The sequence below is a fragment of the Rhinolophus sinicus genome, linkage group LG06 (genome assembly GCF_036562045.2).
Source record: "Rhinolophus sinicus isolate RSC01 linkage group LG06, ASM3656204v1, whole genome shotgun sequence".
Taxonomy (NCBI): Eukaryota; Metazoa; Chordata; class Mammalia; order Chiroptera; family Rhinolophidae; genus Rhinolophus; species Rhinolophus sinicus.
In genome coordinates, this window is record NC_133756.1 from 159,330,048 (window position 1) to 159,346,648 (window position 16,601).

Consider the following 16,601-nt stretch of genomic DNA (forward strand, 5'->3'; position numbering starts at 1 on the left):
ACAGAGTCCCAGCTAGAGACTTGAGGGATTTCGGGGCTGAGCCCCCCCCACTGATAGTCACTCCTGGAGGACCCTCCGAGACCATGTATTACAACCCCACTGTGTAGTCAGGGAAACTGAGGCACAGAAACGGCAAAAGGTACTGGCCCAGGTCCCACAGCCTTAGGGATTGACCGTGGGCCCACTGTCCCCAAAAGGCTGTGCTGTTCACCAGGACACCAGCGCTGTCCTGGGCGGGGAGTGAGGGGCACAGCCAACTCAGCACTTCCTGCGCACCAGGCCCAGTACTAAGCATGGAGCTGCATAACTAACTAATCTGAACAAGGACCTTATAAGGGAGGTGCTATCAACCTCACGATACAGGTGAGGAAACTGAGGCAGCGGCCTCCAGGCCACACCCCCGAGGGCAGATTCCCTGGGTAGTCTAGGTTTCCTAGGTCCACCAGCCCGTCCCCTCCCCCAGAGGTGCCTGCTGGGGGAAGGACAGGGGCTTTGCGTGGGGCCAGACAGACAGCTTAGGGACTTTCTGTAGGGCAGGTTGCAAACCAGCCGTGTCCTGCTTTTGAGCCTGCCTTCTCATCCTCAGCTGGATGGGCTTCCCCATCTGTGAAATGGGCGCAGAGCCTAGGGGGCCCACAGGTGAAATCCTGTCATTGCTGAGGCTGGGCTGGGCCTCCCTCCCCTACCCCTCCCTCGGAGCTTGGTGGCCAGCCCAGGCTTGGATGTCCGATTAGAAATAATGAATGCTATTAATATTTATAATAAGTGGCCTAGTGAAATGATGGGGTGATCATCTGTGTCTCCTGGCCAGGGCCCAGGTGACCCCTGCAGGGAAGCCAGGTGCCAGGCTCTCAAGTCCCTCCTCAGCCCTGCTGTCTGTCTCCCTGGACCCGCACACCAGCCTGGGCGACCGGATCCCCAGAGAGAAGCAGCTCCTGGAGGACTGGCAGCCACCAGGGCTCAGCCCCGGGGCTTCACGCTGAGTCCAGTGCTCTGCCTACATGCCCTTCTGTGCAGGCTGCCCGGGGGCAGCTGGACAAGGCCTGCCTGCTGCCCCGGGGTGTTTGCTGAGCCATGGGCAGAGCCTGACGCAGCCCTCGGTAGGACCCAGTAGTCCTGGCTCTGCTCCTTCCTGACCATGTGGCTGTGGACGTTTCTGTGCCCACACCCCCTCTGTGCTTGTTACCTGGGCTTACCTGGGGAGGAGACTCCCCCTCACAGGCTGTGTGCAAGCCTGGCCCAGTGAAGGCCATGCGGCGGTTAGCAACATCACCAGCCAGTGGACTGAGCAGGTTCCTCTCTGCCACACTGTGCTGGGTTCCAGGTGGGTGCCTCGCCCCTGCACCTAAGGGTGCTAATGGGAAAGACAGGCAGGGTCTCGGGGGCCCAGGGCAAACTGTTGAGGCAGGAGTGAGCACACAGCTGCGCTCAGTGTGCCGAGGGCCACTGGCCCTGGGCAGCGTCCCAAGCAGGGTGCTGACTCGTAGGGCTGACCCTCCTGGGCCCCATTATCTGAGCCGCGCCTCCCGCACTCCCAGCCGCACTCTTGTATCCCCTCTAAGGCCTCCTCATTGTAAGTGGTCTTGCCTAGCCCCTCAGACCCACTCCTAAATCCTCCTCACTCAGCCTTGCCAGGGGGCCAGTCTGAGTCCCCCACCATGCACTCTAGCTGTCTGGGCCCAAGTATTTTTGCCCTCCTCCCTGGGTGGGGGTTGACTCCTTCGATGCCATCCTTGGGGTGCAGCTCCCAGAGACCTGGGCTCCAGTCCCCCGGCCACTCACCTAGCCACCTCCCTAGGCCTCAGTTTCCTCATCTGTAACATGGGGCCAGCGATGCCAAGATAGGATGATGTGGGCAGAAGCTTGCCCAGCACGGGTGCCCGGTCAGGGGAGGGAAGGGGCTGGTCCCTCTGGATGAAGCAGCTCTGGGAAAACTCCGGTGTTGACAGCCCTCTGGGTGCCCGAGTGGGTGATGGGGTGGGTGCATGGGTCTGCAAGCCAGGGAGGAACTGGGAGGAGGTGGAGGACTGGCGGCTTGAACCAACTCCGTCCATGGTGACAGCCTCATGGTGGCCCCTCCCTGGAGCCTCACTCTGGCTCCCGAGCGGGCGGTAGAGCTGACGGCCGAGCAGGCTAACAGCTGTTTGAGTGGAAACTAAATCTGTCCGGGTCTGACAGTCGGCCACGCACACCACTAATGCAATTTCAGCGTGGGAGAGGCCTGGGAGCTGACAGCTATGTGTACACCGGCCCTGGGCCCAGATAACACTTTTCTTTGGGGCCCAGATAATACTTTTCTTTGAGCTCAGGCTCCCTGAGCTCTTGGGATGCAGAGAGTCGTGGTTGACGATCTCCCTCACAGTGGGCTGGCCAGACTGCCCTTAGGCCAAATCCATCAGGTGGGCAGGGCTGGGCCTCAGACGCTCATGGGTGTCTCCCACCCTCACAAACCCGAATTCATCTTAAAATGATGGACAGAGTGCCCATGGCCTCTCGTTTCACTCCCTGTCCATTCCCCAGGGACTCTAGGCCCTAACTAGGCTCCTTTGGACCCTGGGGCCCACCCCCACCCCATCCCGAGGTCCTGTCTTTCCTCTCTGGAGGAGCTACGAGAGGGGCAGTGAGTGGATATTCTGGGGCCACTCGGTCCCTAAACACTGTAATGTGTTTATGCCATTTCTGCTCAGACGAGAGGTTGGGGCTGCTCACGAGCTTGGCTGGCATCTTGGGCAGGGTTTGGGGGAGGTGGAGGGCAGGGTCCCCACACCAGAGCACATTTCTCCTTGAAGGATGTCCTCACTGTCTTCCTTCCAGTGAAAAGGAACACCCTGAGGGCCAGGGAATGGCTCTGGATAAGCCACCCCAAGCCTCCATTCTAAACTAGAAATGCTCAATTCCAAATCTTGAAAGGTGGCGGGAGGCACCAATGAATATTGTCTGTTAAAAACCTTTTTGAGCTGTGAGACCTTGTAAAGATGAGAGGAGTTGTAAGAACTGTTTTCCTCCAGCTGTGGGAAAGATTTGAAACGTTGACATGGAGACTTGGCCTCTTCAGAGGCTGGCAGGATGGGCAGGAGCAGAGTGGCACACAGACCTGCTGCCCTGGGCAGACATGGCCAATCAATCCCAGCACTCTCTCCTGCTGAGCTGGGGAGGGCAACCTGGGAAGGGAAGCTGCCACGTACCAGGCAGGTGTTTTGCAAAGGAAGAATGGGGCAAAGCAGCTTGCCACGACCACCGGCCTCTAGAGGTGGAGGTGGGATTTAAACCCAGTTCTGACTCCAGAGCTTCGTGATCATGGAAGCTGGTGGTCCAGGGGCTCCGTGCCCAGGTGGAGTTCTGCCACAGTGCCAGCAGTGCCCCTGCTAAAGCTCCCGCAGCTCCCCTTGGGACAGGTGCAGTGTGGTCAGGCCATGCTCTCTCCAAGCCTGTTAACCTTTATTGGCTACAACTGGTCTGTGCTCGGTGTAATGGTCTAATTTCGGCCGGTGCTTACATTCTGGGCTCTTAACTGCAATCAAGTGGTGCCTGTGAGTGTGGGATTTGTGATTCCCACCAGCATGCTGAGCCCCACTGAGAAGCGTGTGAGGCAGGAGAGGGTCAGCAGTCACCAGGCTGATGGGGGCTGGGGGCTGGGGGCTGCAGGAATCCAGGGGCTCAGCTGGGCTCAGGGCCCTAGGAAGGGCATGCTGGGGATTAGGCGGGGGGGTTGGGGGGGGGCCTTCCCTCTTCAGCTGTGGGCTGTTTCCGCACAGCCTCGGGCCTCGTTAGGAGGTAGTTCTCCTGGCTTCCAGGTTACCCTTTTAATTAAGCCAATTAATTAGTGCCTTTAACAAAGCAGATTAACCAGGCCAGGCTCTGCAAATGGGCTGTCACAGCTCATAGTTTCCTTCAGGTCAGGATTTGGAGGGGCTGCTAGGCCAGGCGTGCAGTCCTGGGGGGCTGAGGTGCTGGGTCAGGCTGGGCCAGGGATATCTGTGTCCCCCATGGGAGTGTGGCCAGGAACTCAGGCCTGGGGGGCGGGCAGCAGGGCTGATCTGAGGCTGCAGGGACACCTCTAAACCCAGATGCCTCAGCACAAACAGCCCAGGGCTGGTGCTGGCAGTGGAGAGATAACAGGCACCCTGCCCTGAGGGACGTCGCTCAGTGGGGTCCTCTGCAGGTGTGATTGCCTGGGCAAAGGGGCTGAGGGAGCATGAGTCCCTGCCCCTCCCCCTTGCGCTCCCCGCTCTGGCTTCCAGCTCAGAAGGGGCTGCATGCTGAGCTGGACCCGGGGCTGCCTCCCGCTCCAGAGCTCCTCGCTTGCCTGCACATGGAGAAGGGAAGGGACCTGCTCAGGGCCACCCAGAGCTAGTGGCCCAGCTGAGAGATGAGGCCACATCCTAGGTTCCTTCCATGCCATCCTGCCTACCACCTGACTCGGCCTGGAGTCAGCTTCCCTACCAAACGCTTCCCATGTACTTATTGGGCACAGTGCTGAGCACTCCACCCAGGTGATGCCAGTGAATCCTGCCTCCAGCCCAGTTCAGGAAGGGAGGCCCAGCCCTGGGGCAGGAGGTGCCCCAGCCTGTGAATGGCCCCAGACTTCTCCCACCAGGCAGGAGACAGGAGCGGGGAGCCGGCCAGAGTCTGAGGGAAAGTCCCCACTTAGAGAGGAGCCGCGGGCAGTGGCCTGGGAGGTCCCCAGCTCTCCGGAGATGTCTTTATGAGACGGGGACCCACTGAGGTTGTGGAGAGGGTGAGGCCTCAAACACTTTCCTGCCCTTTGTGTGCCCAGCAAAAGGCACTAGAGAGAGGGGCCAGATGGCAGCCAGCTCCAGGATGGCTGGGCCGCACAAAGACAGTAGGCTCAGCCATGACCAGGGAGATTTAGGTTAGACAGAGAGGAAGGGCTGCCTGACACCTGGGATTATTAACAAGTTTGTGAAGGAAGGCAGCGGCCGACTCCCTAGGAGTCTGAGTGCCCTAGGCAGCGGGTCTGATGTGAGCGCTTTGGAAAACATGCTTCCCTATAAATCCAGGGTGGCCTATCTGGCTTATATCAACAAAGTGGGTGTGGGGACAGAACCCCAGAAAGTAGTTTCCAGGCTCGCGGCCTCACATAGACAGGTGCTGGCTCAGGTAGTAAATGGCCATCAACTGTGGCTAGTTGGCCATCAGCTGTAACCAGTGAGCCATTGGCCACTAATATAACTGCTGTGGCTACGCTAGCGGAAAATGGGGGCGAGCAAGAAGATGGTGGCTGAGCCTGTAAGCGGAGCAGTGAGGGTTGCGAATTGTGTGGCTCCTGTTTCCTGTTTCTCCAACCCAGCCGCCAGCGAGAATATAGTGATATGACTCCCATACTCATGGCTCCGTGGGTGTTCCTTTCTGGCCTCACCATTATCCTGCGTTCTAGTGTGGGGAGCGGGAGCAGAGACCCTGCTGGATTCCCTGCACGACAGTGTGCGTTGGGCTTCTCGCAGGGTGCCCTTGGGGCCTTCACCCCTCCTGTCCCCTCAGCCCAGAGGCGCCTGACAGAGTGCAGGCCAGCAGGCAGCCTGTGGGCGCCATGTGGGCTGTGCACCAGGGCAAACCGTGGAATCTTCCTGGACCAGTTTTCTCATCTTTTAAATGGGTGGGTGTTTCCTGGGGAGAGAGAGAGGACCTCGTCTCTCACTTCTCAGAGAACAGAAATTCCCTTTATCTTGCTACCCAACCTATAAACATTCTTGGTCCTGGCCTCTACCCCCACCTGGCCAGCCCCTTCCTGCCTTGATGGGTCTTCCCTTTGGCACTCATACTCTCTCTTCTTGAGTGGCCACTCTCCTCCGGTGGCACTTTCCAGTCAGCTTTTAAGGACACTTAGTGTCTCCTGTTAAAAACAACCCCTGAATCTCCATTTCCCCTCTAGCTACTGCCCTCTCTCTCCTCTCCTTCACAGCCACACTTCTCAAAATGGTTGATGAATTTCCCACCTGCCATTTCCCAAACTTCTGCAGTCTGGCTCCCACCTGCCTTTTCTTCCTTTTCTGTGCTGACATGACCTCCTCCAGGAAGCCCTCCTTGCTTCTCCTAGCCTGGTCTAGAAGTTGACCCTCATCATGGCCAACCAGTGTGTTCTGAGAGCAGCCCTGGGCCTTAGTTATCCCCCGAAACTGCCGTGCCCAGTACAGGACCTGGCACAGAGCCCAGCCTGGACGAGGTGCTCTGCTGGGCCCAGAGTGGGGGCGAGGGGCAGCCAGTATAGTTTTGCCTCTGATTTACCTTGAGAGGAACACTGTGGGGGGCGGGAGACAGGAACTGGGAACAAACGCAGTCATCACACTCAGAGACACCTCTTTGAGTACCAGCTGGAAGCAGCCGGGTTTCTGGGTGGGTGGAGTTGCCCTTCATTAGCAGGCACCACAAGGGAAAGGAGCTTTGCGCAGGCGGGGGTGGGGGCGGGGGCCTGGGGGGATGGGTGTGGATGAGGATTGGGCAGCTGAGGGTCTGCCTGTCCCTCTCCCTCAGGCCTCCCCCCACCAGGGCCAAGGAGGAAGTGGGAGGCATCTCACCCGTGTCCTTCCCAGCACGGGGCACAACGTGACATTTTCTATCTATAGCCTGTCCCCACCAGACAGTGAGCTCTGCGGGGCCAGGAGCCTCAGTGCTGTCTGTTCCCCAGGGCCTGGCACGTTAGACAAGCAGGGAATATTTACAGAGGGTGGGCCGTGGGGTGAGTGCCAGGTGTGTCCCCTGCTCCTCTGTACTGCCTCGGTTTCCCCCTCCGTAGAGAGGGCATGAGTCTGGGTATAGTTCTTAGCACCAGGCCTGCCTCGTGACTGTTGGGTGTGCTCCTGTCCCTTTGGGACTGCTGGAGCAGGCAGGAGACAGCAGGGTGGGGCAGAGGCCACACTGGCTCCTGCTGACGGCCACGTGGGCACTCGGGGAGCTCATGTGAATGACAGGCCCCCAAGATACGTTGTCAGTTCTCTGGGTCTCGGGCCACCCATCCACAAAATGGGAGAGCAGTTTGTCCTCACTGCTGGCAAGGTTGGCAGGAGGCTGTATTAGGAGAGGAAGAAGAGGAAAGGGGGCTAGGAGTCTACTCTGAGCTCCCCCTGCTGATATGCAGTCAAGACAGTTGGGACCACAGCCTGCTTTGCTGTTTTCTGGGCCATCCAGGCCTGGATGCAAACACCTGTGTGACTTCGCCAGAGGATCTGTGGCAGCTGAGCCCACAAGAGAGGCCAAGACAGCCGGACCTCAGCCATGGTCTGCAGGGTTCCAGGGCGCAGCCACTCCTGCCCCCTGAACCCCCCCCATGGCTTCCAGCTCCCCTCCACCCCAGGCTCTGCTTCAGTACCAGAAGGAACAGGCCCCCTTTCCCGGTGGAAATTCACACCTACAGCCCAACCAAGCTGTCTGCAGGGAGGAGGATGGTGAGGAAGGGGGAGCAGTTGTGGGATACAGGAGGCTGTCAAGAGGATGGACAGACAGATGGAGAGACTGAACCCAGGTTTCCATCTGTAAGTGACAGCCAGGGGCCAGGTGGGCCACCAGCCCGACTCCGCCCCCAGCCCTCACAGCCCAGAGTGATGGGGCTGGGTGATGAGTCCTGAGTCTGGGAGGCAGCAGGCAGGACTGGTTATGGAGAAGATGCAGAGCCAACAGGCTGTGGGAGAGAGGGACCCCTGGGGGCTCTCTCCACTAGTAGCTCTCACTAGGGACAGTTAGGCCAATCCTGGGGCTCTGTGATGTGAGGTGGGGGTGGTATGAAACCCAGGCTGAAGTCAGGGGTCTGAGGCACTTGGGGAGGGTGCTGTCCCATCCCTTAGGGAAGGCCCCCTGTCTCTCATCATGTTTATATCCCCCAGGCTCCAGGCTCCAGGCTCCTGCCACAAGGACAGCCCCTCCTTTCCATCCTGGCATCCCTACCCAGCGAAGGCCTGCTCTGGCATTCCTTTTGGGCTTTGCTCCAGTATCGCTTCCCCTAAGAAGGCTCCCCTGGCCACCCCCACTGTCCGGCCTCTCCCTGCAGGCCAGTCTTTACCACGCCGGCTTTCACTAAACAGGGCTTTCAGTATGCTCGTCTGGTTCCTGAGTGCCTGGTGGCCCTGGTGGCCCCTGCGCCACTCCGCGCCTCAGCTAGCCCAGGTGTGTAAGGCTGGGGGAAAGGGCTCTTGTGGGAACGAAGTCTCTGGGGCCAGCTGGTTGGGGGCTGGATTTAGGGGAGGAGCAGCCCCAGCCACCCAGTCGCCCCCACCTGTGGACTGAGAGCAGGTGGAGTCCCTGTGCTCCGGCCGGCCGGAGGGAAGCGGGACTCCTCGTCTGCCCTGTTCGGGCACAGCTCCTGCTTGGTAAGTAGTTTCACCTGCTGAGATGGAATTAGAACCTCGTGGGGAGTGACCACTTGGTGCCAGACTTCGTGCCAGCACCGAGGACAGAGAGGAGCCAGATATCACAGCCCCAGCCCTTCCCAGTTAGTGAGCAAGCCTGGCACGGAGACGAGTCAGTGTTCTCCAGGGCCAAACAGGCCCGAGAGAGGGGCAGAGGAGCTGACTTCCTGAGGCTCTTTGGCTGGTGAAGGACCAACCAGGACTCGAACCCTGGGGACCTTGACTCCAGGTGCATCTCCTCTCGGCCTGCTGGAAGGGGGTCTTCAAACAGAAAGGGGACTCTCACATCTCTGTGGCCCCCGGAGGGCACGTAAATGTGCTGTGGAAGGGGCAGCCCCGCTGAGCACCTGTCACCCGTGGGCCACAGAGGAGGGCCAGGTCAGGAGAGGGGGCTGCGGAAAGGTGCCCCTCACGCAGGGTCTCCCTCTCTCGGTCTACAGACCCGAGAGAGACCTTCCTAGGAAGGGGGGTCTGACAAGGCTCTTGTGAGAAGAGAAGGAAGGGGACAGTCATTTGTTGAGTATTTACTCTGCTCATGTGGTGCTAAGAGTTACGTTCACGAACCCATTGAGTTCTCACAGCAACCCCCAGCAGGCAGCAGCTCCCCCACTTTACAGATGCAGAAATGGAGGCACGCATGAATTGGTGAAGTCACAGGGTTTGAACTCAGGCAGGGCCAATCCCAAAACCAGCTCTCTTTCCATCTGGGTGCCTCACCATTTCTGGTCAGGAAGGGTAGCCCAGCGCTACCCTTGGCTCAGCCCTCTTGGGACAGCCGTCCCCTCTCCGATCTGTGAGCCACAGTATGATCTGCTAATATTGGGCTGCGTTCTGTGCAACTGCAAACTCGTTATAGTCCTATTTATCTAGTAGATGACACCCTGTCACAGCCCCCGGTGGTGCTGCATTTCTGAACGTTGTCCACCCACAGAATTATTAATCCTCTCATGTGGTGGCTGGTAGAAGGGGCAGGGCATCTGCTCCTCCTGCCCTGAGGGAGCCCTGGGCTGGGGCAGCTGGGGACCCCTGACAGCCCCACTAAGAGCCCCTCACTGCTCATCTCAGTTCCCAGCCTAAAGGGGTGCCTAGGAGAGGAGGCAGCCTGGGACGGGGCTCAGCCTGGACAGGCACCTGCAGGTAGGGAGAACCTAGGGGGTGGGGCCTGTCACTGCTCCCCTGTATGCCAGGCTGGGTTGGGAGGGGCGTCTCCAGCTGTATACCTGGAGCAGGGGAGTACTAGGGCAGGCCTCTCTGGGCAGCTGTCTCGTGCCTTCCAGAAGGGGCAGCAGATGCCCCAGGCCTGGAGATACAGTGAGGACACTGGGGAGGGGGCCGCAGCTGAGCCGGCAGCTGCTGAGTGCAGCGGGCAGAGCCCTGTAATTGGGCAGCCTGTTCCCAGATAAGGCCGATGACACTGAACAGCTTCCCGCTCCACACGCTCTGCGGCCGCTCATTTCCTGCTCCTGTGGCCGGCGATGCCAATTACCTCGCCTTCTGCTCGCCAGAGGCGGCTTCTGGGGCTGCCAGACAATTCCTCTGTCATCAGCCCAGCCTGCATCCTCTCTGGAGGGTGGGATGGCATGGCAAAGGCAGCATCAGGGTGAGTGGGACCAGCATGGGAAGACTGCACTGGGTATGGCAGGAGGCAGGGGTATGACACACAGACCCGAGCCACCTTGGGAAGGCCCCATTTTCTTTCCTGACCCCACCCCCAGAATGGGGTTCACTGTTTGCTGGATGGGCTGAGGAACTGGCAAGTGGGTGTGTGAACAGAACAGACAGACTGAGTTTTGCCCACCGCTGGTTTTTCAGTAGCTTTCCAACCTTGTTCCCCTTCTCTCTGCTCCCCTCCCCCCTACGCTGTGGACGCAAGGCCCTAGGGCCCAGTGTGGGTCCCTGGACAAGTCGTGGAGCACCTTGGACCGGCTGCCTGTAAACTGGAGTGATGAGGGCAGTGCCCTTGTGATGTGAGTGTGAGGATGGGACCTCAGGGCGCTCAGCTTGCCCAGTGGAGAGGACGCACTCCTTTTTTCAATTTTTAAAGCATTTATTTTAGTATATAAAGATGGGTCCAAATGAGTGATATAAAAAGTAAATTGGTGCGAACAATCAAAGATGTAGAGGTAGTAGCAGTGGTGTGCTGGTTTAAACACTGGTTCTGGTGGGGGGCACACCTTCTTTAGTGCCCAAAAGACATGTTCTGCTTGTTGGATGAGGACAGGCGCCCATTTTGCACTGGGGAAACTGAGGCTCACACAAGGGTTTGGCCAGTGCTGAAAGGACAGAATACCTCTGGCTTCTCCACTGCAACCCCGGACAGACTTGGGGGAAGAGGGGAAAGGGGTAGCCTGTCTGCAGGGGCAAAGATTGGCTCACCCTTGGGGGAGGTGGGAGAAGCATGGAAGAGGTGCGGGCTGTAAAGAGGGAACATGCACGTGCCACCTCCACTTCGCATGGATGTGGCCAGCCACTGGCTTGGGGGTTGTGAACACCTACTCCAGGAGGGGTGCAGCAGAGCGGGCTGCCTTGCAACCTGCAGAGGTGGTGGGAAGAGGTGCCCCCAGGATGGAAGGCTGGACAAAGAAAGTGGGTTCACCTACTCTGAGGGGGTATTCCCAGGCCTTTTCTCGGCCGGACCATGAGGGCTCAGGGGGCCCCAGGCCATCCCTGCCTGTAAGGCACCTCCACTCCTGTAGGGGGAACAGATAGCACAGAGGCTGTAAGCAGGGAGGTGTCTGTGCCAGGGGGCCTGTGGGGGCCAGCCCTGCTGTGGTGCAAATAGGGAAATGGAGGCCCCAGCCCAAAGAGGGGTGGATCACTCAGCCACTCCAGGCCCAGTCAGACTCAGCCTTCGCTCAGAGCCTGGGTCCATTCCTTCTCTGAGGGGTCTCAGTAGAGCCTTTTGAAGTGCATTTTGAGGTGGAGGGCAGGGGAGCTAGACTTTGAGAGGTCCGCCCCTGGGCGCTGATTGGTTGCCAGTCCCAACCTGACCCAATGAGAGGAACCTTGGCGACCCTGGGGGTGGGGCTTGAGACCCCAGGCGCCAGGCTCAGCGTTAGGACTGTAGCAGGGCAGGGAGCCGGGGTGGCACACATGCCAGCAGTGAAGGGCAGCACAGGGAGTCTAAGGGCCCCCTCTCACTCAGCGGGGGGAGCGGGCGAACAACTCCCTAAGGGGCAACTAACAGACCAATTAAGCTGCCAATAAAAAATTTAATCAAGTAATAATGCACCTTACTTTGTTTAATTAGTGTTCTGTCAAGTGAATGAATATTTAAGGCGCGGGTGTCAGTGCCAGCATCTGCCCAGCGGGCAGAGAGGCCGAGCCCACATTTCAATCCGCCTGACAGTTCCCCACACGGGCACTTGCCGCCGCTGCCCAGGAGGCCCAAGAGCTCCCGGCGAGGCGGGAAGCTTTCCGTCTCTAGGCAGGCCCACACAGCTGGCTGGTCCCTGTCTGGGCCTTAGTTTCCTCATCTGCAAAATGGGGGCAGGAGTCCAGGGGAGCTCTGCCAGTCCTGAAAAAAATTATTGTACTGATTTTGTTCCTGAGACCCCAGCGTCCCAGGTGGGTGCGGAAAGCATGTGGAGCCTGAGGGTCCAGTCTGTGCTGCTGCTGGTGTCCCCCTAGCCTACTCCCCCAGGATGCCCAGCATTTGTCAGCTCCGTGGCTACAAGGTCAGGGCTGTGTGCCTGCAAGGGGGGTACTTGGAGAAGACCCCAGACCAGCGATGCCCTGGGAGGTGCTCCTCCATGTGCCCCCGGCCTGTGTGACCCTGTCCGGGCTATCCTTCCATTTACTCGGCCTTTCATTCATTCAATAACTTGGGGGCTTGTGCTCTGTGCCCAGCCCAGGGTTTCCTTCCCTGGAAAATGTGGGACTTGCACTGCCTCTGCGAGGCCCAGTCTAGGAACCCTGTGAACCTCAGGTTGCTCCCCTTTCCGCTTGCATCTCCCCTAGCCCACGGGTGTGGGCGGTGGCCACAGCCCTCCCGGCCACACGTGTAGCCCCCCGGGGCTCGTTTGCCTGTTCCTGACCTGGGTGGGCCTGCACACAACTGAGGCGGCAGGCAGGGTCTTCCCTCACCCCCAGGCACCCTCAACTGCAGCGTCTTCCTTTCCTTCCTGCAAAGGGCCAGGCGCCCCCCTACTCCCCAACCACCTGAGAGCCTTGCGCTGGAAGGACTTTGGTAATTATTTGTTTCAGTTGAGCTGTTTTCAGTCTAGGCTAGGCTGAGTCTTGTAATGAGTATGGATTTGCCAGTAAATAAGTCCCCCGCTTCTAACCCCTGTAATAAATGCATTTGGAGTAATCTGGCGATCACGCGGTGTAATTGCTGGCTGTCAGGGCAGATGGATGCGCGCGCTGACTTTGCTGCTGTCCGTCCTTCCTAAACGCTGGGCCTCTGTCCCTGCCCCCAGCTGGAGGGGAGGGCCCTTCCACTAGGGGAGAGGAGTGTGTCTGGTCTGCTCGACCCAGTCTAGCCCTGGGGTTCCTCCTGCTCCCAACAGCAAGGGGTTTCAAGTCACCTGCTTCTGACCCCATAGTGCCCCTGGGCAACTAGTCTCTGGCTGTGCACTGCAATAAAATATGCATGGTCAGTCCACAGTGCCACCCCGGACTTGTTAAAATGGGATTATCTGTGGGTGCGGTCCCTATTCTGCATGTGCAAATGTCTCCTTCTGTCCCCAAATTAGGCAGCTAGAGCACTTTGGGGAGCAGCACTCAGTGGAACATTAAGTTCCAACTTTGCTTTTCAGAGAAGTAAATGAGATATTCTTGGACTCCGCCCCCCCCCCCTCCATTCCCCTTGCTTTTCTGGTGGCTACTTTTTCAAACAAATACTGCCTTGTTCATGTCTCTGAGACTTTGTCCAAGACTCTGCTTGGCGTGCCTTGGCCCCTTCTCTGCCTGGAGGATGTCCACTTGGCCTTGCTCAAAAGCCCCCTCCTCCATGAAGCCTTCCCAAACTTCCCCAAACAGGGGTCCCTTCTCTGCACTGCCCTGGCTGGCATCACAGTTGTTTTTTTACACAGGGGACTGGTCCTCTCACACTATGTGGGCTGCACCTCCCATCTGCTTCTGTGAGCAGCCTTCTGTGCTTTGCACAGTGCCTGGCACATAGTAAGTGCTCAATAAACCTGAGGTACATGAACCAATGAGCAAGTGATGAGCGTCGGCTGCCTCCCAGAGGGATTCTTGAGTTTGTGGGCTGACACAGCTAAGCTTATGCAGAGATCTCAAATCCTGAGGTCTTAGGTCCGACAAGCCCTCTGCCCATACCCTGGGACCCCTTGGGCACTCTAAATGTGCGGGGGTGACACCGTCCCACCTCACATGGGGCTGACGGAAACATCACAGGTTTCAGCTAAATCAGCTCTGCCGCCTCCTGCACGCTGGCACCCAAACTGGGGTGAGTGAGATTCTTGTAACAACTTGGTCAGGGTTGACTGAACACCAACCATTTGCAGACATGGGTCCTAGGTGCTGGGGGTGGAGCCACGCTGACAGATGCTGACATTTGACAAGACTGACAGACCTCTGCTGGGCAGGGAAGGAGCCCTGCTCCGTGTCTCCCACTCAGCAGTAAAGCTTCTCAGGGAAGCCACTTGTGCTAAAGGCTCTCAGTGCACTTGTCTCTGCCTTGCAGGGCCTGACCTGGGTCAAGGCCCCAGATTGCTGTACCCAAAACCAGGGCAGCAAGGTCTGGGGAGATGCCGGACGAGCCCTCCACCCTGGCACCACCTCCCAGGCCAGCCTTTCCGAGCCCTGCACCTGGGCCCTGAGCCACTCCTATGCTCTGGCCTGGCCTGGAGCTGGGAAACGAACTTCCAAGTGTGAGAGATGAAACCAGATAAGTGGAGGGAAAACGCTTGGCCCAGTGACAGTACGATGTGAAGGTTCAATCTCTATAGTGCAGTCGCAACAGAATGAAGCCCCTGTAGAGTAGACAAGGGCATGGACGCAGGAGCCAGGTGAACTCGTCTGGCTCTGTGTGCCCTTGGGCTGATCACTTGACCTCTCTGTGCCTCAGTTTCCTCAGCTGAACAGTATGGAGTGTGCTCCTCAGAGGGTCAGTATTGGCTCCAGGAATGAACAGTTGTAAAACACCTAGAGGATTGCTTGTGCACTGGAAGTGCCATACTTGTGTCAACTGCAAACACAGCCCCTATGTGTACCAGACACAAGGGAAGCCCAGAGAGCGATGGAGGAAGAGGTGGTGATGGTGAGCTTTGGTTCGGTAAGGGGTGGGGGAAGGGCAGTCTCGGGCACCCCAAGAAGCCTCCATTACTGGCCAGCACCCTTCCTTGCAGCTTCTTCCCCCTCTGCTGGGTGAAGCTCATGTAGGAATAAAGTTACCTCTAGAGGAGCGAGGTTTGGGTGACATGGGGGTGTGCGCTGTAGGGGTGAGAAGCAGGGACACACCTCAGTGTGTGCCGAAACCCAGTTCCCCCCATGACAGCCAGGCTGGCTCTCTGCCGGCTGTCAGCCAGCAATCACGGTTAATAAAGGCCCCAAATTAGCCAGCCAAGCGCAAGCACCTTCGCTCTAACAATGCAATTAGCACAGACAAAGCCTCCCGCTTCCTCCCGAGCCCCAGAGAGGGTGGCAGAGGGCGGGGGATGAGCCAGGCCCTCCCCCGCGAGCTGTGGAGAGGTTTGAAAAGGAACTGGTGATAGACCAAGAGGTGACAATGAATCGCATCCGAATGACGGCTCTTGTTGTCAGGCGGCCGTGGGGAGAGCACATCTTCAGTGGCTCTTTCTAGGTTACCCGGCTTTGAACAGTGACACCCACACATACCCAGGGCTCCTTCTCTCCAGCCCCTCTATCTCTCCCTCTCCTGCATCTTCTCTCGTCTTCTGAGGACAGATGCCGGCTGGGTTTACATGAATAAAACATCAGTGAAGGGGGAAAAAGTGCCAAACTGCACAGCCCAGGCTTGGGGACAGAAAGTAAGCAAGCCACATTGCCGGCTCCACGTGCCACCCTGCTTGTGCTAGGGATGGGGGGGGTCACCCAGGGGAAGGCCTGCTTGTGCAGGGTAGACCTGTTCAATGCCTCTGGCCCCAAGGGAGGGGGACGGGAGGTCTGGGAGGCTGAGCAGAGGGTGTGCACTGGGGCCAGGACACCGGGGCCGTGACTCCTCCACCTTCCTCTCCCGGCACCAGGTAGGCAGTCCCTGTCTTGGCTGGGCATGCGCGGCGGGTGTGTTATATGCATGTGCAGGGTCCTCACCCGAGACCTGCCTGCTGGCTGCCGAGGAGCTGGCTTCTCCTCTTTGGCCTTATTAAAACCCAGAGCATGTCCTGACAACACCAGAGCAGGGTGCAGAGGGTGGGGCCTCTGGCCAGACATTAAACAGCACAGCATAGGGGGCCTTTCTCTGAGTTCTGCCCTCCCCTCCTCCCTGCCCCCCAGCAGGCAGCCAGGCCTGGCACCCATCACCCAGTGGAGAGGCTGGCAGAAATGGGGCTGCCAGCCAACACCTTGGGCACTCAGTGGCCAGGAGCCCAGAGTTTCACAAGGACCATAATCATTCATTTGCTCGCTCATTCATTCATTTGTTCATTCGCTGAGTGCCTCTGGAGCCCACCTACAACGCATCAGGCAGGAGGACACCATGGTCACCGAGACAGACTCGGGACCTGCCCCCACTCCCACTCCCTGAGTGTAGTCTAGTGAGGGGACAGGCCAGATGCACGGCAGTGACAATGCTGCGGAAATGAGTTATGACGAAGGAGCCTGGGACAGGCGCCTGACCCAGATTTGGGGGCCTTAGGAGGTTTCCCAGAGGAGAAATGGGCTGGACTCGGGCCTGGAGGTAAGCATGGCAGGGTGTGTGCTTGTCCTGCGATAGAGGAGGTTTTAAAAGATGAAAAGGAGAGAGTCCACCCTCCCTCGATGCATAGCCAGCCGGGTAGGAGAAGGCTGTAGGAGGTTGGAGAGCACAACTCATCTTGCCTGAGGAAGGCTTCCCAGGGAAGGCCGCCTTTGGGTGGGCCTTGAGGGATGAATAGGAGCTTGCCAAGTGGCTACAGAGGTGTATTTAAAGAATCACTCTCCTTAGGAGATGTCTGTGTCCAGGCGGGAACATGGTGACGCTCACTGCCTTCCAGGTGCTTTGGACACTGCCACCCATTTAATCAGCACGGTGATCCTGTGACAACCCCGTTTAGACAGGGGCTGCATGATTGAAAGGCACATGGCCTGAGGTCACAACTGGAAAGCCACAGAGTT

At 58.4% G+C, this 16,601-nt stretch overlaps 2 protein-coding genes across 8 annotated transcripts in view; one reads left to right on the forward strand and one right to left on the reverse strand.

Moving 5' to 3' along the window:
* The window catches only part of MACROD1 (mono-ADP ribosylhydrolase 1), a 143,931-nt gene that overhangs the window by 46,198 nt on the left and 81,132 nt on the right, over positions 1–16,601 (reverse strand). The window lies entirely within an intron of this gene.
* FLRT1 (fibronectin leucine rich transmembrane protein 1) overlaps positions 1–16,601 on the forward strand; it is a 78,268-nt gene that overhangs the window by 13,206 nt on the left and 48,461 nt on the right. The window lies entirely within an intron of this gene.